This window comes from Quercus robur, chromosome 9, assembly GCF_932294415.1.
Source record: "Quercus robur chromosome 9, dhQueRobu3.1, whole genome shotgun sequence".
Lineage (NCBI taxonomy): Eukaryota > Viridiplantae > Streptophyta > Magnoliopsida > Fagales > Fagaceae > Quercus > Quercus robur.
Genome location: NC_065542.1, coordinates 28,035,765 through 28,050,082, shown reverse-complemented (window position 1 = coordinate 28,050,082; position 14,318 = coordinate 28,035,765). Strand labels below are relative to the sequence as shown.

The 14,318-nt window shown below is 36.6% G+C and overlaps 1 long non-coding RNA gene and 3 other non-coding genes across 4 annotated transcripts; all 4 read right to left on the bottom strand.

The window, feature by feature from the left end:
* Positions 1-1,040: 1,040 nt before the first annotated feature.
* On the bottom strand, positions 1,041-4,095 carry LOC126700300 (uncharacterized). The gene is made up of 2 exons (XR_007647097.1): positions 3,588-4,095; positions 1,041-1,702 (listed from the first exon to the last, which is right to left on the bottom strand). It is a non-coding gene; the product is annotated as an uncharacterized LOC126700300 (long non-coding RNA).
* LOC126701309 (small nucleolar RNA SNORD34) lies at positions 2,802-2,891 on the bottom strand. The gene has a single exon (XR_007647290.1). It is a non-coding gene; the product is annotated as a small nucleolar RNA SNORD34 (small nucleolar RNA).
* On the bottom strand, positions 3,584-3,687 carry LOC126701295 (small nucleolar RNA R30/Z108). Its single transcript, XR_007647277.1, has one exon. It is a non-coding gene; the product is annotated as a small nucleolar RNA R30/Z108 (small nucleolar RNA).
* On the bottom strand, positions 3,810-3,914 carry LOC126701323 (small nucleolar RNA Z107/R87). The gene has a single exon (XR_007647301.1). It is a non-coding gene; the product is annotated as a small nucleolar RNA Z107/R87 (small nucleolar RNA).
* Positions 4,096-14,318: the final 10,223 nt, after the last annotated feature.

The following is a 14,318-nucleotide window of genomic DNA, read 5'->3' as shown; positions in this document are numbered from 1 at the left end:
TCCCAAAAGAAAATTAATGATTTTATCAGAAAATGAGAGGATTGCTATGCTGTGCATTTGGAAAAGGACAAAGTAAAACAAAAATGAAAAAATAAGAACAAAAATTAAAAAAATAAATTTTTTTTTATGACATGGTCAAACGATCCAATTAGAAGGGCTCACAATAAAAACATGCCCTAATGTTAGGAGAAGGAATCAAAATTTTGAAACTTTAAGAGGAAAAAAAAAATCATATTTTCTAAAAATTTAGGATTGCAATTTTTAATTTAGTCTTTTTCTTTCGCTCATTTTTTTCCTTCTCCTTATCGATCTTCCAACTTTCCCAACCACCAAACGGATCCTCTCCTGCTAATGCATTTTTACCCTCCCTTTAGTCCCCATTCATGAAGATACATAGACCCCTGGAGATATCACTCCAAAGCTCTGGATAATTGATATACTATTTCCATAAAAACATGATCTCAATTTTCATCATTTTTTTTCTTTTCTTTTTATAGCTTGTCGACCACTTCATCTTTTTATTGAACTCAATTCATTGAATCCAAATTGCGGCCAATGTTAACTACACAATCTTTCCAAACGAAACATCAACAGTGACAATTTTTTCTCCGCTCAATTCCTACATAACCAATCAAGACACATCGTCATTTTCATTTACAACATCAAACCCAGCATCACTGTCGCCACCATTATCACTCTTCCTAAAATCATTATCACATCGATCACATCGTATTATCATCACCATCTATGCCATTAAGCATTTCACCATATATAACCAACTTATTTCAACAATGCATCCTCATCCAATCCACTGCATTACGTAAGTTGTACTCAACATCACACTAAATTTTCGAGGTCACATTCTTCATGATCAATTACAATCAATTGAGTATCACATCTCATAAAACAAATATCACTTATTGAAATTCCATTCCTTTTCTTGAGGTCAAAACTTACACAGTTCAGCAAAAGGATAAAAAGACAAACAATAATAAAAATTGATTTACGCACATTAACACCACACAATTGATACTTGGTACTTGATAGTGCAACACAAGCTTCAAATTTCTTTCTTTATTTTTTCTGATTAAACATTTGTATTTCTAACAGAGAGATACATAGCAGAAGGAACTCGCTTCATTTACTATCGGTGAACAAAAGCATGACGAAGTACAAAGCAGATGGGGATATTTCCCACAAAGTTACGCAGCAAAGTCTAAATTATGGGCCACAAAATTGGTTTCCCCTAATACATGAGCAACATCCCATTTCTCAAAAGAAGACACTAATACTATTGCCTCAACTATGATTATTTCTATAGACTGGTGTCGATGGGACTTTTACGTGGAGATATAACATTAAATTATTAAAAGCATCACCACCACAAATTAAGGCTTTGAAGCTTTGTTCTTTTGCCATATACTGCTAACAGCAATCTCTCAAAAAATAATAATAATAATAATGCTAACAGCACTTTATTAAACCACTTCTTTTATTTTTGACCATGACAGACTCAAACCACTTCTGTGGAAGATAGCATGACAGGTATAACCACTAAAACAACTCTTATGTCAAAAATCAGAAATTGATGATTTCTGTAGTCTGCTATGTAGATCAGAAGAAGAAAACTCAATAATAGATTGCAGTCCCCACCACTCTTGGATCAATTTGCAGTCCAGAAGATGAAGCTTAAACACAAGATCTGCACATAAATCACCACTGATTTGAAAATAAGATTTATTGGAAGATAAAGTAGCCAGATTAACCATAAAATCATCCCAAAAAGAAGAATTCGACCATAGTGTTTGATTTTGGTCGTGCATGTGCCACAAACTATATTGGGACAACCAAACATACTCAACACCAAGGCTTCATCATATATGAGCAGTGATCATGTCACCTGCTATTAAGTTTTCCACATTTTCTGCAATGTCATTAGTTGACCCAACTGAAAAACTCCAAGTCGAATCAAGCTTGGCAGACATATAAAATCCAACTGTTATACCTTCTCCAATTTACCCCACTCACTCCATTCAACCCAAATGTCAACAACTCTGCAACCTCCATTGTACATTTGTACTACAACCTTACCAAGGAGGAACTCAAATGAATGAAGGTGAGAAAGCCTGATTTAATGGGATGAAAGTGATGCATTAAGTATTTATTTAGGACAAGGAATTTTACTCGAAGTTTGGTTGCTAAGCACAAAATAAAATGTTGGGTATTAATCTTATGGGAGTTTTGGGTTTGGAAAGTGTTAGGCTAGGAACTCATCAAGACAAACTAATATGTTTGAACTAGAATTGTGAAGTGGGTGCTTTTGTTTCTACAACTGGTTGATTAAAAAGTACAATTTGAGATGTAAGATAGAACCTCTATGGAGATGGTTTAATTGGAACCCTGTAGTAACTTGCAGATTAAAAAGATATGGAAAGAGAATATTTTAAATTTCTCTTTGTCCATCTAAAAGAGTTGATCTGTAAATGAAGAGAGAAGGAAAAATAATAGCTTAAAATTGTCTTGTCAGGACATTTCTTTTTCTTTTTTGGCAAGTGATCAATTTTTTTTTTGGGATAAGTAAAAAAAATGATAACATTCCAAAAATGAAAAAGAAATGACCAAATTATCTGTTGAAAATACATTATGAGTTTGGTACCAAGAGGAAAATATTACATTATAAACTTTGAAAACAACTTCCACAAATGATGAGACAGTGGAAATTTAACAAACAACAACCCTAAAAGTCTAAAACACGAAAATTTTCCTTTTCTTAATTGACTTGAAGAAATACATCATCATAGAAAGGCCTCAGATATGTCAGAGATATCATTATCTTATAACAGATAATCATCCAATGTAGGCAAAATAGTTTTAGATCATCACTGGCCTCAACTTACAATATAGAATTAAGCAAAATATCATTTGCCAAAGTTATGGTCCTTCAAGTGATAATTTCAGGACAGCGTAAGAACAAATGAAGTAATTGTGGGGGTTCATTCTCAAACTCTTTAAATCACAGCATCACTACCAGAAACTTCTATACCACCCTCTAGATAATAAGCACCAACAAAGCATAAAGATGATATTAACACAGGACAATTAACTTATCAAGAAATCAGTAGTAAGTTGCAATGTTTTTAACAAAACTTGTAAGAGAGATTAACCTTCAATGAGATTATCTATAATGGATTATCAAAACCATTCAAACATTGTTACCCCCACAGCTACAGCCACATAACAATCTTCCCTACCATACAACTTAATATTTATAAGCCCATCTAATTGAAAACACAATTTCTGAAATTTCATAAACACAGCACACGCTAATAAAAATTTATTATAAATTAGATCTAACCCAAGTGCCCCATATGTTTTCCAAACATTCAATGAAGATTTAGTTTATCTCACTTATTTTCCTGAATAACTGGTTTATCTAAACTTCACAACAATATTACCCCCTTCAACTACAAAAAACAACACCAAGAATTTTAATTATATGGAAATATCAAATACACTCACACCCAGATTAAGCTTAAAATTGAATCTGAAAATAAAGATATGAAATGAAAGTGGGGGAGAGAGATTACTCAGTGGTGGCGTTTAGAGTTTTAGGTTCGATTCCGCCAGCAAATTTCCTCAACTTTTCATTTCAGAAGAGGGAGCTTTTTCATCCTCATTGCAAAATCTATTTCCCCCAAATTCTTATTGATTTGAACCAAACAGAGAATAATTTGTAACGATAAAAACATAAAATTAAAAAGACACGCGACCACGACAAGAAAAACAGAAAAAGAAAAGGTAAAGAGTGAGATCGCTCAGTTCAGCGGGTATTCGACACGCAAAACTTTCTCGCAAGAGAAAGCCCTGCATTCCGGTCTGTTGAGCTTGAATTTTACCGAGTCATCACCGCGATCTTATTCTTCATCACCATTTTTATTCTAAACCAAACACTCAAAACATCTGAGAGAGAAAAGAAACAGAGAGAGGTAGAGAGAAACTAAGACTTAAAAAGCCTTAAAGCCTTTTGCTGCTGAGATAGGGTTAAACCAAAGGTGTGAATTTATAGGGATTGTCATTTCTAGGGTTTTACGGGGTTTTGCTCGCGCAATGGCAAGAGGGTCAAGATTGAACCCGGATCCGTTAACCCGTCCGAACCCGGATAAAAAATATGCATATGGGTGCTATTTTATTGACCAATTTTTATTGTATATTAGAGTTATATTAAATATTGTAGTGTAGTTGAAAACATTGACAACATTACTCACTAATTTGAAGTGCAATTCTCAATTATAAATACTCTATAATTGGATCTATAATTAATGTTGAGTAAATTGAGATGCAATTCATATTAATTATTTACTAATTTTTCTTTACCTAACATGTTATGTTTTGTTCTTAAAGCTTCGTATATTTAGTTATCTTCGTTTGTAGTCCAACTTTATTTATATTTTACACACTATAGGTGCACTTGAGAAAGTTGATAACATGATATGATCCACATCTAATTTTTGTTTTTCTACTCGTTTATGGTGATGATAAGATTATTTAACAACTTTGAATTGTGTAACTTGGACCATGTAGATTTAAGATTTTATGTATTATTTACTATTTATTTTCAAGTGTTTTTGTTTATTTGTTCCCTTGGTTGTATTAAATGAAAGACAATAACAATATGATTAAGCTCATTTTCTTATTTTATGTGTGTGTGTGAAAAAGATACAGGTCATGCCCAGTTGACTCAACCCTTCTAAGATCAGGTTAGGGTCATAGGTTTAGTAACCAGTTTTAGGACAACCTATTTCTAACCCAAACTTGATCAACCCGACTCGTTTCCCTTGTGCAAAACCTAATTGATTACTTGGGTGTGTGCCTTTGCTTCTCAATTAAATTCAATATATCATATGGCTTGTTTGATCCATGCAGCACCATTAATGTGTTGTATTAGCCAATATCAATATAATTTGAATTTTTTAAAAATAGAAAACAATATAATTGAATCTAATTGAAGAGCTTAATATACAACAAGCAAGGAACTCTATTAAAATTTTACCTTACATTGGGTGCAATTCATTTAAAAATGTATGATTAATATTAATTTTTATCATTACCCCATTTTGATCCTTTATTTTTCTCATATTAAACTGAGGTTAGATGGGTTGGTTTTATATCCTGAGTCCCTGACTAGACAAAGGATTGATGAATTTCATAAATTTACAATGAAACCCAAATTTGACCAAGTTTGACTAAATTTGGCATGCTTGACTAAGCCTTAATTGAAGACCCAATTGTTTTTTTTTTTTTTTTTTTTCAATTTTATTTTATTCAAGATAAATATCCTACTCTAACCTAATTTAAGTATATATGTGTGTGAAGCTTCTTCCTAGAGACTTGAATCCCAACACTTCCTCTCCACACCTTACAAGCACTTATACTTGTGGAGTGATTATTGCGTCAAAGGTGCACGATGATAGGACCTAATTGTTAGAACATAGTAAAAATGGTTCCATATTAAGAGCATTAAATTCCTTTTGATTTGACTATTCAAAGAAAAAGGCTTCAATTAAGTAAGATGTTCTGGAAAAAAAAATATTGCGAATCATGAAAATATTTCCTTAGCAAGTATGCTAAAAATTTATTGGAATTCATCTAAATTTCATTGGAAAATGTATCATAATTTTCTATAATAAAAAAATGCCTTATTTATCTGAACCAGAGCCAAAATCCTTTAAATTTGCATGTTACTCTCAATAATTATTTGATTTTTATTGAAATCAATAGTAATTCCATCAATTTTTTTTTTATCAATAAAAAGTTTTTTGAAAAAAATTCTCCTTTAATTTTATCAAAGTGTCTGCGTCAATTTTTATATGAATATGTACGTAATTTCTCCCCCAAAAAAAAAAAAAAAATCATAGATTTCTCTTAATCATTTTTATTGGAAAACATGTCTAATTTTAATTGTTTAAGGGTTCAGTTTATTTTTTTATAAAAATAATATGCCACATTTCATATTTTGATCATCATTGAAAAGTTACAAAAATATTTTAAGCACCATATTGCACATGGTAATCCAAGATGTTGCCACGTGACAATTAACTAGTAGCTCTGCCACTGTATGTGGTAGCCTTATATTATGTTGAGCGTCAAGCTTCTAGAGTGTTCCATGACATCATCAATTCACTTTGTGTTCATCTATATTGCTCTAATCTTTATGGTTTTGGTGCAGTTATAATTTTTTATTTTTTTATTTTTTGAACCTTAGTTTTGCCATTTTTGAGTTGTGAAATATATCATTATTTGACCTCATTAACTAGGAATGAAGTTAAGAGTCTTGTAATTTAGTAATATTAAATATTTTCTTTTCTAAGGAGGACATGGATTTGAAACTCCTTCCTCTATCTATGTTTATAAAATAAAAGAACAAGGCTTGAATGAAGAAAAATATAATTCAAACAAAATGACATATAGAATTTGAGATATTAAAGTGGCTATTTGTGGGCGAAGCACAAAGAGGAATGATTGCATAGTTTTTTAGTTTTTGGCTGAATGGGTGAGTTGCAATCTGAAGGAGAGAAAAAGATATGGGTGAGTTGCAAAGAGATGAATAAAGAGCTGGGTGTGTTGCAAAGAGATTGAGTCTTTAAAAAAAATTAGAATAAAAAATCCTTTTGTTAAATTATGGTGCTAAGTGCCAACCACTTTTTTTTTTTTTTTGAGAAACAATTACATATATAGTTGGTCTTTAGTGAAGTTTATAATGTGTTTTTTTGGTTAGAACAATATATCCTCTCCATTATATGTGTGTTTCTTTCTAATAACAATATAAAAAAGCAAATAATTGTTTTTTATTGTTTACGAGTGAAGTTGTGTATTTTTGTACTAATCAATTTTGATTAAGTACCATAGTTAGCATGCGTTTCCCCTTTGTCTAATGGTATAGTATTAGTGGCACGCTAGTCCTCTTATGTGGGTGAATTTTTTGAGTTTATTTTATGCAATTTTAGCTCGATTGGTGAAATGCCTAGACCAATACTAATTTAATTCTCTTTACCTTTTAATATAATTTCCTCGTGTAAAGCCTAAGCTCAACTCCAGATCATGGCGATCCAGAGCCTCCTCTGATGCCGACTCTTCTTCCTCTTCCTCTTCTTCTTCTTCTTCTTTTGCTCTTTCCATCGACTCCAATCCTATTGACAAAAATGCCGCCGGGTAATATATGTGTGAGAGAGAGAGAGAGAGAGAGAGAATTTTGGTTGAAATTATGCATGTGTGCACTTGTTGTGTTTTTCATCAGATTCTGTATAACAGAAGGGCCTGAAACGGTCCAAGATTTCGCCAAAATGGAACTCTCCTTCCATCTACTTTCTTTCTTTATTTTTTCTGAATAAACATTTGTATTTCAAATAGAGAGATATATAGCAGAAGGAACTCTCTTCATCTACTTCCGGGGAACAAAAGCATGAAGAAGAACAAATCAGATGGGAATATTTCCCACAAAGTTACACAGAAAAGTCTAAATTATGTGCCACAAAATTGGTTTCCCCTAATACATGAGCAACATCCCATTTCTCAAAAGAAGATACTAATACTATTGCCTCAACTATGATTATTTCTATAGAATGGTGTGGATGGAACTCTTATATGGAGATATAACATTAAATTATTAAAAGCATCACCACCACAAATTAAGGCTTTGAAAATTTGTTCTTTTGCCTTGGATAATGCTAACAGCAATCATAAAAAAAATAAAATAAAAATAAAAAGAAGAAGAAGAAGAAGATAATGCTAACAGCACTCTTTTAAACCGCTTCTTTTGTTTTTGACCATGACAAACTCAAACCATTTCTGTGGAAGATAGCATGACAGGTACTACCAACTAAAACAACTCTATGTCAAAAATCTGAAATTGATGCTTTTAGTAGTCTGCTGTATAGATCAGAAGAAGAAAACTCAATAATAGATTGGAGTCCACACCACTCTTGGATCAATTTGCAAGGACAAAAGCATGAAACCATCCACACTCATGTGTCCACGTACCATCCATGCTAATTTGAAAAGATTAATCAGAAGATGAAGCTTAAACACAAGATCTACACATTAATCACCACTGATTTGAAAATAAGATTTCTTGGAAGATAAAGTAGCCAGATTAACCATAAAATTACCCCAAAAAGAAGAAGAATTCGACCATAGTGTTTGATTTTGGTCATGCATGAGCCATGAACCATATTGGGGCAACCAAACATACTCGACACCTTAGGTTTCAACATATATGAGCAGTGATCATGCCACCTACTATAAAATTTTGCACATTTTCTACAATGATGTTAGTTGAACTAACTGAAAAACTCCAAGTTGAATAAAGCTTGGCAAACATGTAAAATTCAACTTGTATAACTTGTATTACTTATGATTTTTAAGGAATCGACTTATGGTCTTGAGAGGCCTAAAACCTAGATGTTTCACCTTCCCTAACTACCCCACTCATTCCTTTCAACCAAAATGTCCACAACTCTGCAATCTCCATTGTACTACGACCTTACCAAGGAGGAACTTAAATGGGATGACAGTCAGATCTAATGGGATGAAAGTGATGTAGTAAGTATTTATTCAGGTTAAGGAATGTTACTCAAAGTTTAGTTGCTAAGAAATATGGTTTAATTGGAACCGTGTAGTAACATTTTAAATTTCTCGTTGTTCATCTAATAAATTATTATGTAAATGAAGGTCAAAATGGCCAAATATCACTGTTTTTAAAAATATTTTGCAATCTAGCACTGTTTCTAAAATATGTAAGGATCTACCACTAATTAGGAACTTGAGTTTGGGGAACTTGAGTTCCATGGAAAAATTTGAAAGCTATTTTTTCAAAGAACTCGAGTTACACGAAAAACATAAGTTTCACAAACTCGAGTATCAAAAAGGTGGTAGATTACTAAATATTTCGCAAACAATGGTAAATCCATACATATTTTCCCAAACAGTGATATATAGCCATTTTGGCCTGTAAATGAAGAGAGAAGGAAAGATAATAGCTTCAAATTGTCTTGTTAGGCCATTACTTTTACTTTATAGGCTGATGATGCACAAAAATCGTTAGTGAGTTGATCGTCCACACTCGTGCCAATAGATGTAACTGAAGAATAAAAGAGAAGAACCAATCAAAGGGCACCGATGGGATACCAGCCAAAGACCCTCCGAAAGTTAGGTTAGTGATAGAAGAATCTCCAAGAACTTAAGAGTGCAAGAGTTAGGGAGAATTCACGTATCTTAAGAAGGGTAAGGTTTGTGGTTTATATAGTGGTAGAGAGCTTACCTGAATCCCTTGATACAGGGTAATTCCCATGTAGAGAGAAGGGTCTCAAAATACTCGGGATCACCTTTCCATATATAAGAGATCTGATTGCGTGGTAGGGCTTTTGGTTGTGATATGCAAGTAATTTCCACGTAAGGATATGTGAGTGGGCCCCACGCAAGCCCCGTGGAAACCCTATGGGGATTAGGAATGGCAACAGATTGGGTTCGGGCCGGGTTTTTGCATACTCGGACCCGACCTGCGGGCCAACACCCGCGGCCCGGACCCGATCCGTTTACTAAACGAATTTTTTTTCCGGGGCCCGGACCCACCCCCGCAGGGCTCCGTGGGCCCTGCGGGCCCCGTTAAGCCCAACCAAAAAGGAAGCTTTTTTTGAAACAAGCCCTAAACTCAACATCAAACCCACGACCAAACAATCAATCCCAAAAATCCCTTCTTTTCAAATCTCCACAGCAACACCCAAATATTAATAATAATAATAATAATAAAAATCCCATTTTCAATCCTCAAACCCAGAAATAACCAAACCAACGGAGGAGATTTCAGATCAAACAAAAAATAAATATAAAGAAGAAGATAAAAATAGAAATAGAGGGAAAAGTGTCTTGGCCCTAAGTTGGAGATCAGAGAGAGAGAGCTTGAGGTCTTCGGCCTTGGGTTTTAGATCTAGAGATAGAGGGAAGAGTGTTTAGGTTCAGCCATGGAGGCTCAACTTAATCTCTCTCTCACGTTCCCAATCCAGAAAAAATTAATCTCTCTCTCACATACCATGGCCGGTTTCACTTCAAGGTCCTTCCTGCCGTCACTCACCACCACCATCGCAGCTGTGATTTTTTTATTCTCGCGATCTCAGTCTCTCTCTCTCATTGATTTCCCTCTTTCTCATGGTGTAGTCTTAAATCGCATGTTTTTGGGTAAAGATTTGTTGGAAAATTTGTTGGCTTTTGGGTTTGCTAGAAAGGCAGAAGTTGGGTTTTGATATTTGAGAAGCTAAAAAACACAGAAGCTAAAAATTTTGTTGGGTTTTGATATTTGAGAAGCTGGGTTTTGGGGATTTTGTTGAGAGATTGGAGTGGAAGAAAGTTGATTTGAAAGAAAATGTCCATGGCAGTGGGTATCTGTTTTGGGTTAGATTTGGGTATGGGTATTTGATATTTGAGAAGTTTGTGGGGTTTTTTTGGTGTTGCTTTGACTGGGTTTTTTTCCTGCCTATTTGGCTTCAAACTTGCTGTAAATTTCAGTTGATGGGGGCTGAGCTGAAATGAGGGAGAGGGAGTGTCGAACTGAGGTAGGGAGGCTGCTGAGTTCAGTTGCTGCGGAAGGGAAATGAGGGATTAGGGTTAGATTATAGGTATATATATACATAGGGTATTTTTGTAATTTCAGATACCAGGTTTTTATCCGGGTCGGGTCTCGGGTTTTTTATAAAACCCGGACCCGACCCGAACCCGCTTCGGGTTTTTTTTTTAAAATCCATACCCGACCCTATTCCTAATCGGACCGGGTAAAATCCGGCCCATGAGGGTCGGGTCGGACCGGGTACCCGCGGATCGGGCAAAAATTGCCATCCCTAATGGGGATGGGTCATCAAGACCGGGGGATTGCTTGATCTGTTGACCCACAGGTTGGTCATCCCTTTTGGGGTCGGTCATCCCTTTTCGGCACCCCCATACCGATTAGTCAAAAATTATCCTCATCAGTTGCCCCCTACTCTATGAGTCGTCGAGGTTGCTGATGGGTCGTGAAGTTGTCATAAATGCTTTTCCCCTTGTTTTGGGTTGACACTTATACTTTTCAGCAATTTATAAAACTTTCTGTTTACTTCATAATTAATTTCTTGTGTTTTGTACAAGTGTTGATGCTCGTCGGTTTTCCTTATATCACATCAGTGTTTATTTAATCGTCGGTTTGGAAGGTTTATCTCAGTGTTAGGCATTGAGTGACTCGTTGGTCATTTCACCCCAACCCTCCTTTCTTTGACTTGTCGGTTTACCCTTTGGGTAGGGTTTTGAGTTTTGATAAGGATCAAGTGCACGAGGGCATCCTTGATCGTCTGTTGACTCCTTAGGTAGAACTTAGGACTTGATCAGGTGCACGAAGGCATCCTTGATTGTTTGTCCACCCCTTAGGTAGGACTTAAGATTTGATTAGGTGCACGAGGGCATCCTTTATCGTTTGTCCATCTCTTAGATAGGACTTAGGATTTGATCAGGTGCACGAAGGCATCCTTGATTGTCTATCCACCCTTAGATAGGACTTAGGATTTGATCAGGTGCACGAGGGCATCCTTGATTGTGCATGAGGGCATCCTTGATCATCTGTCCTCCCCTTAGGTAGGACTTAGGATTTAATCAGGTGCACGAGGGCATCCTTGATCGTTTATCCACCCCTTACGTAGGACTTAGGATTTGATCATGTGCACGAAGGCATCCTTGATCGTCTATCTACCCCTTAGTTCTTTCAAACTGATGGGTTAGGAGGATGCGTGACATCCCTTGACGGATCCCTGATGATGAAGTCGATCGGCATGGGAACGATCCGATGGGTTAGGAGGATGCATGATGGATCCTTGATGATGGAGTCGATCAGCATGGTCTCGATCTAATGGGTCAAAGGGATGCGTGATGGATCCCTGATTACGGAATTGATTGGCGTGGTCATGATCTGTTGGGTTGGATATGCTGACAACCCTTGATACATGATAATCATTAGGACGGAGTGTGTCACATGGTGTCAGGGAAGGTACCTAACGATGCTTTTGGTGATTAAAGACTCTTTTGGTGAGCTCATGATACTTTTGGTAACTAAAGACTCTAGAGTGTAAAAACTTTCTAGATGGTGAAAATATTCTCTATCAGTTGACTGCCCCCTATTCCATGGTCATTACGCAGGTGGATGAGTGCGGAATATGAAGGTTTGTAATCATAGAGTGTCAGGGGTTCATTTATTTACCCCCCATTCCATGAGCGTTTAGTGTAACTTGATCGAATGACCACCACATACGCATACCGATGATTGGCCAGTTTTTTAGGTCATCTTATCTACTTAATTGGAGGATTATTACTTAAGTCAATTGTCATCGAAGGATCGCTATTTGACTCAATCGTTTTTGGAAGGTTACTTGGATAGTTTGTCAACTTGGTTATTTGATTTGATGATTTCTACTTGAGTCAATCATATTTAGAGGGTTTCTTGGATCAGTCATCACCTTAGTTACTTGGTTGGATGATCTCTACTCAAGTCAACCATCTTTGGAGGATCATTTGGATTTCTTGTCACCTTGGAGACATGGTTAGATGATCTCTACTTGAGTCGATCATCTTTGGAGGATCTCTTAGATCATTCGTCACCTTGGTGATTTGGTTGGATGATCTCTACTCGAGTTGATAATCCTTAGAGGATATATTGGTTGTTCGTCACCTTGGTGACTTGGTTAGACGATCTCTACTTAAGTCAATCATCTTTGGAGGATTTCTTGGATCGTTCATCACCTTGGTGACTTGGTTCATTTGTCACCCTGTAGGTAGGAAGACTCAGATCTTTTACTAAGGCACTCATGTGTGGCTTGGTTCATCCCTCCCTTCCTCCATAGGTAGGAAGACTTAGATCTTACACCAAGGCACTCACAAGTGGCTTGGTCGTTCCTCCACCCATCGGTAGGAAGACTTAGATCTCTCACCATGACACTTGTGAGTGGCTTGGTTCGTCCCTCCCCTCACAGGTAAGATGATTCGAATTTTTTACCAAGGCACTCGTGGGTGGATTGGTTCATTTGTTCACTCGTAGGTGACTTTGGTTGTTGTCCTTCCCTCTCGGTGATGACTTTACTTTGGTTGTCGTCCTTCCTTCTTGGGTAGGACTTTACTTTAGACCGTCCACCTATAGGTGACTTTGGTCAATGTCCTTCTCTTTTGGGTAGGATTTTACTTTGGATTGTCCACCAGTGAGAGACTTTGGTCGCCCATCCACTTGTAGGCAACTTTGGTCATTGTCGTTCCCTCTTGGGAATGACTTTACGTTGGACCATCCACTCATAAGCGACTTTGGTTGTTGTCTTTCCCATTTGAGGATGACTTTATGTTGGACCATCCACTCGTAGGCGACTTTGGTCATTGTCCCTCCCTCTTAAGGATGATTTTACATTGGACCATCCACCCATAGGCGACTTAGGTCATTGTCCTTCCCTCTTAGGGATGACTTTATGTTGGACTATCCATTCGTAGGCGACTTTGGTTGTCCGTCCACCTGTAGGTGATTTAGGTTGTTTTCGTTCCCTCTTAGGGATGACTTTATGTTAGACTGTCCACTCATAGGCAATTTTGGTCATTCGTCCACCTGTAGGCGACTTAGGAGTCATTGTCCTTTTCTCTTAGGGATGACTTTATGTTGGACTATCCACCCGTAGTCAACTTTGATCGTTTGTCCACCTGCAGGTAGGACTTAGCTTTGGATGAGGATCAGGTGTCGTTGGCATTCTTGATCTTTGGTATCCTTGGTTGTCAATCCATCCTGTAAAAGATGAGAATTAGGTGCCCGTGGGCATCCTTAGTCGTTGGTCCATCCCGTAGGTAGGACTTAGTTTCGGATGAGGATTAGGTGCCCGTAGGCATCCCTGATCGTCGATATCCTTGGTTATCGATCCATCCCATTGGGATAAGGATTTGATACCCTTTCTGTTACAATCAATGATTCTGTATGGTGCTTCCCAGTTGGGTCCTAACTTTCTTTGTGTGGGATCCTTTGCGGCCGTGGTCACTTTCCTTAAAACAAGGTCCCCGATGTTGAAGTGTCGAGGTTTGACCTTGGTGTTATAGTGTTTAGCCATAAGGTCTTGGTAACAGGCCATTCATTGTTTAGCAATTGCCTTGACCTCATCCAGTAGATCCAAGTGTAGATGGATCTCTTCTTCGTTCTTCCCTTTCATAGTGTTAGGCATGAGATCTTGTTGAAGTGTTGGCACTTGTCGCATGCTTTTATGTAGGATTGGGCATCCTTCTGCATG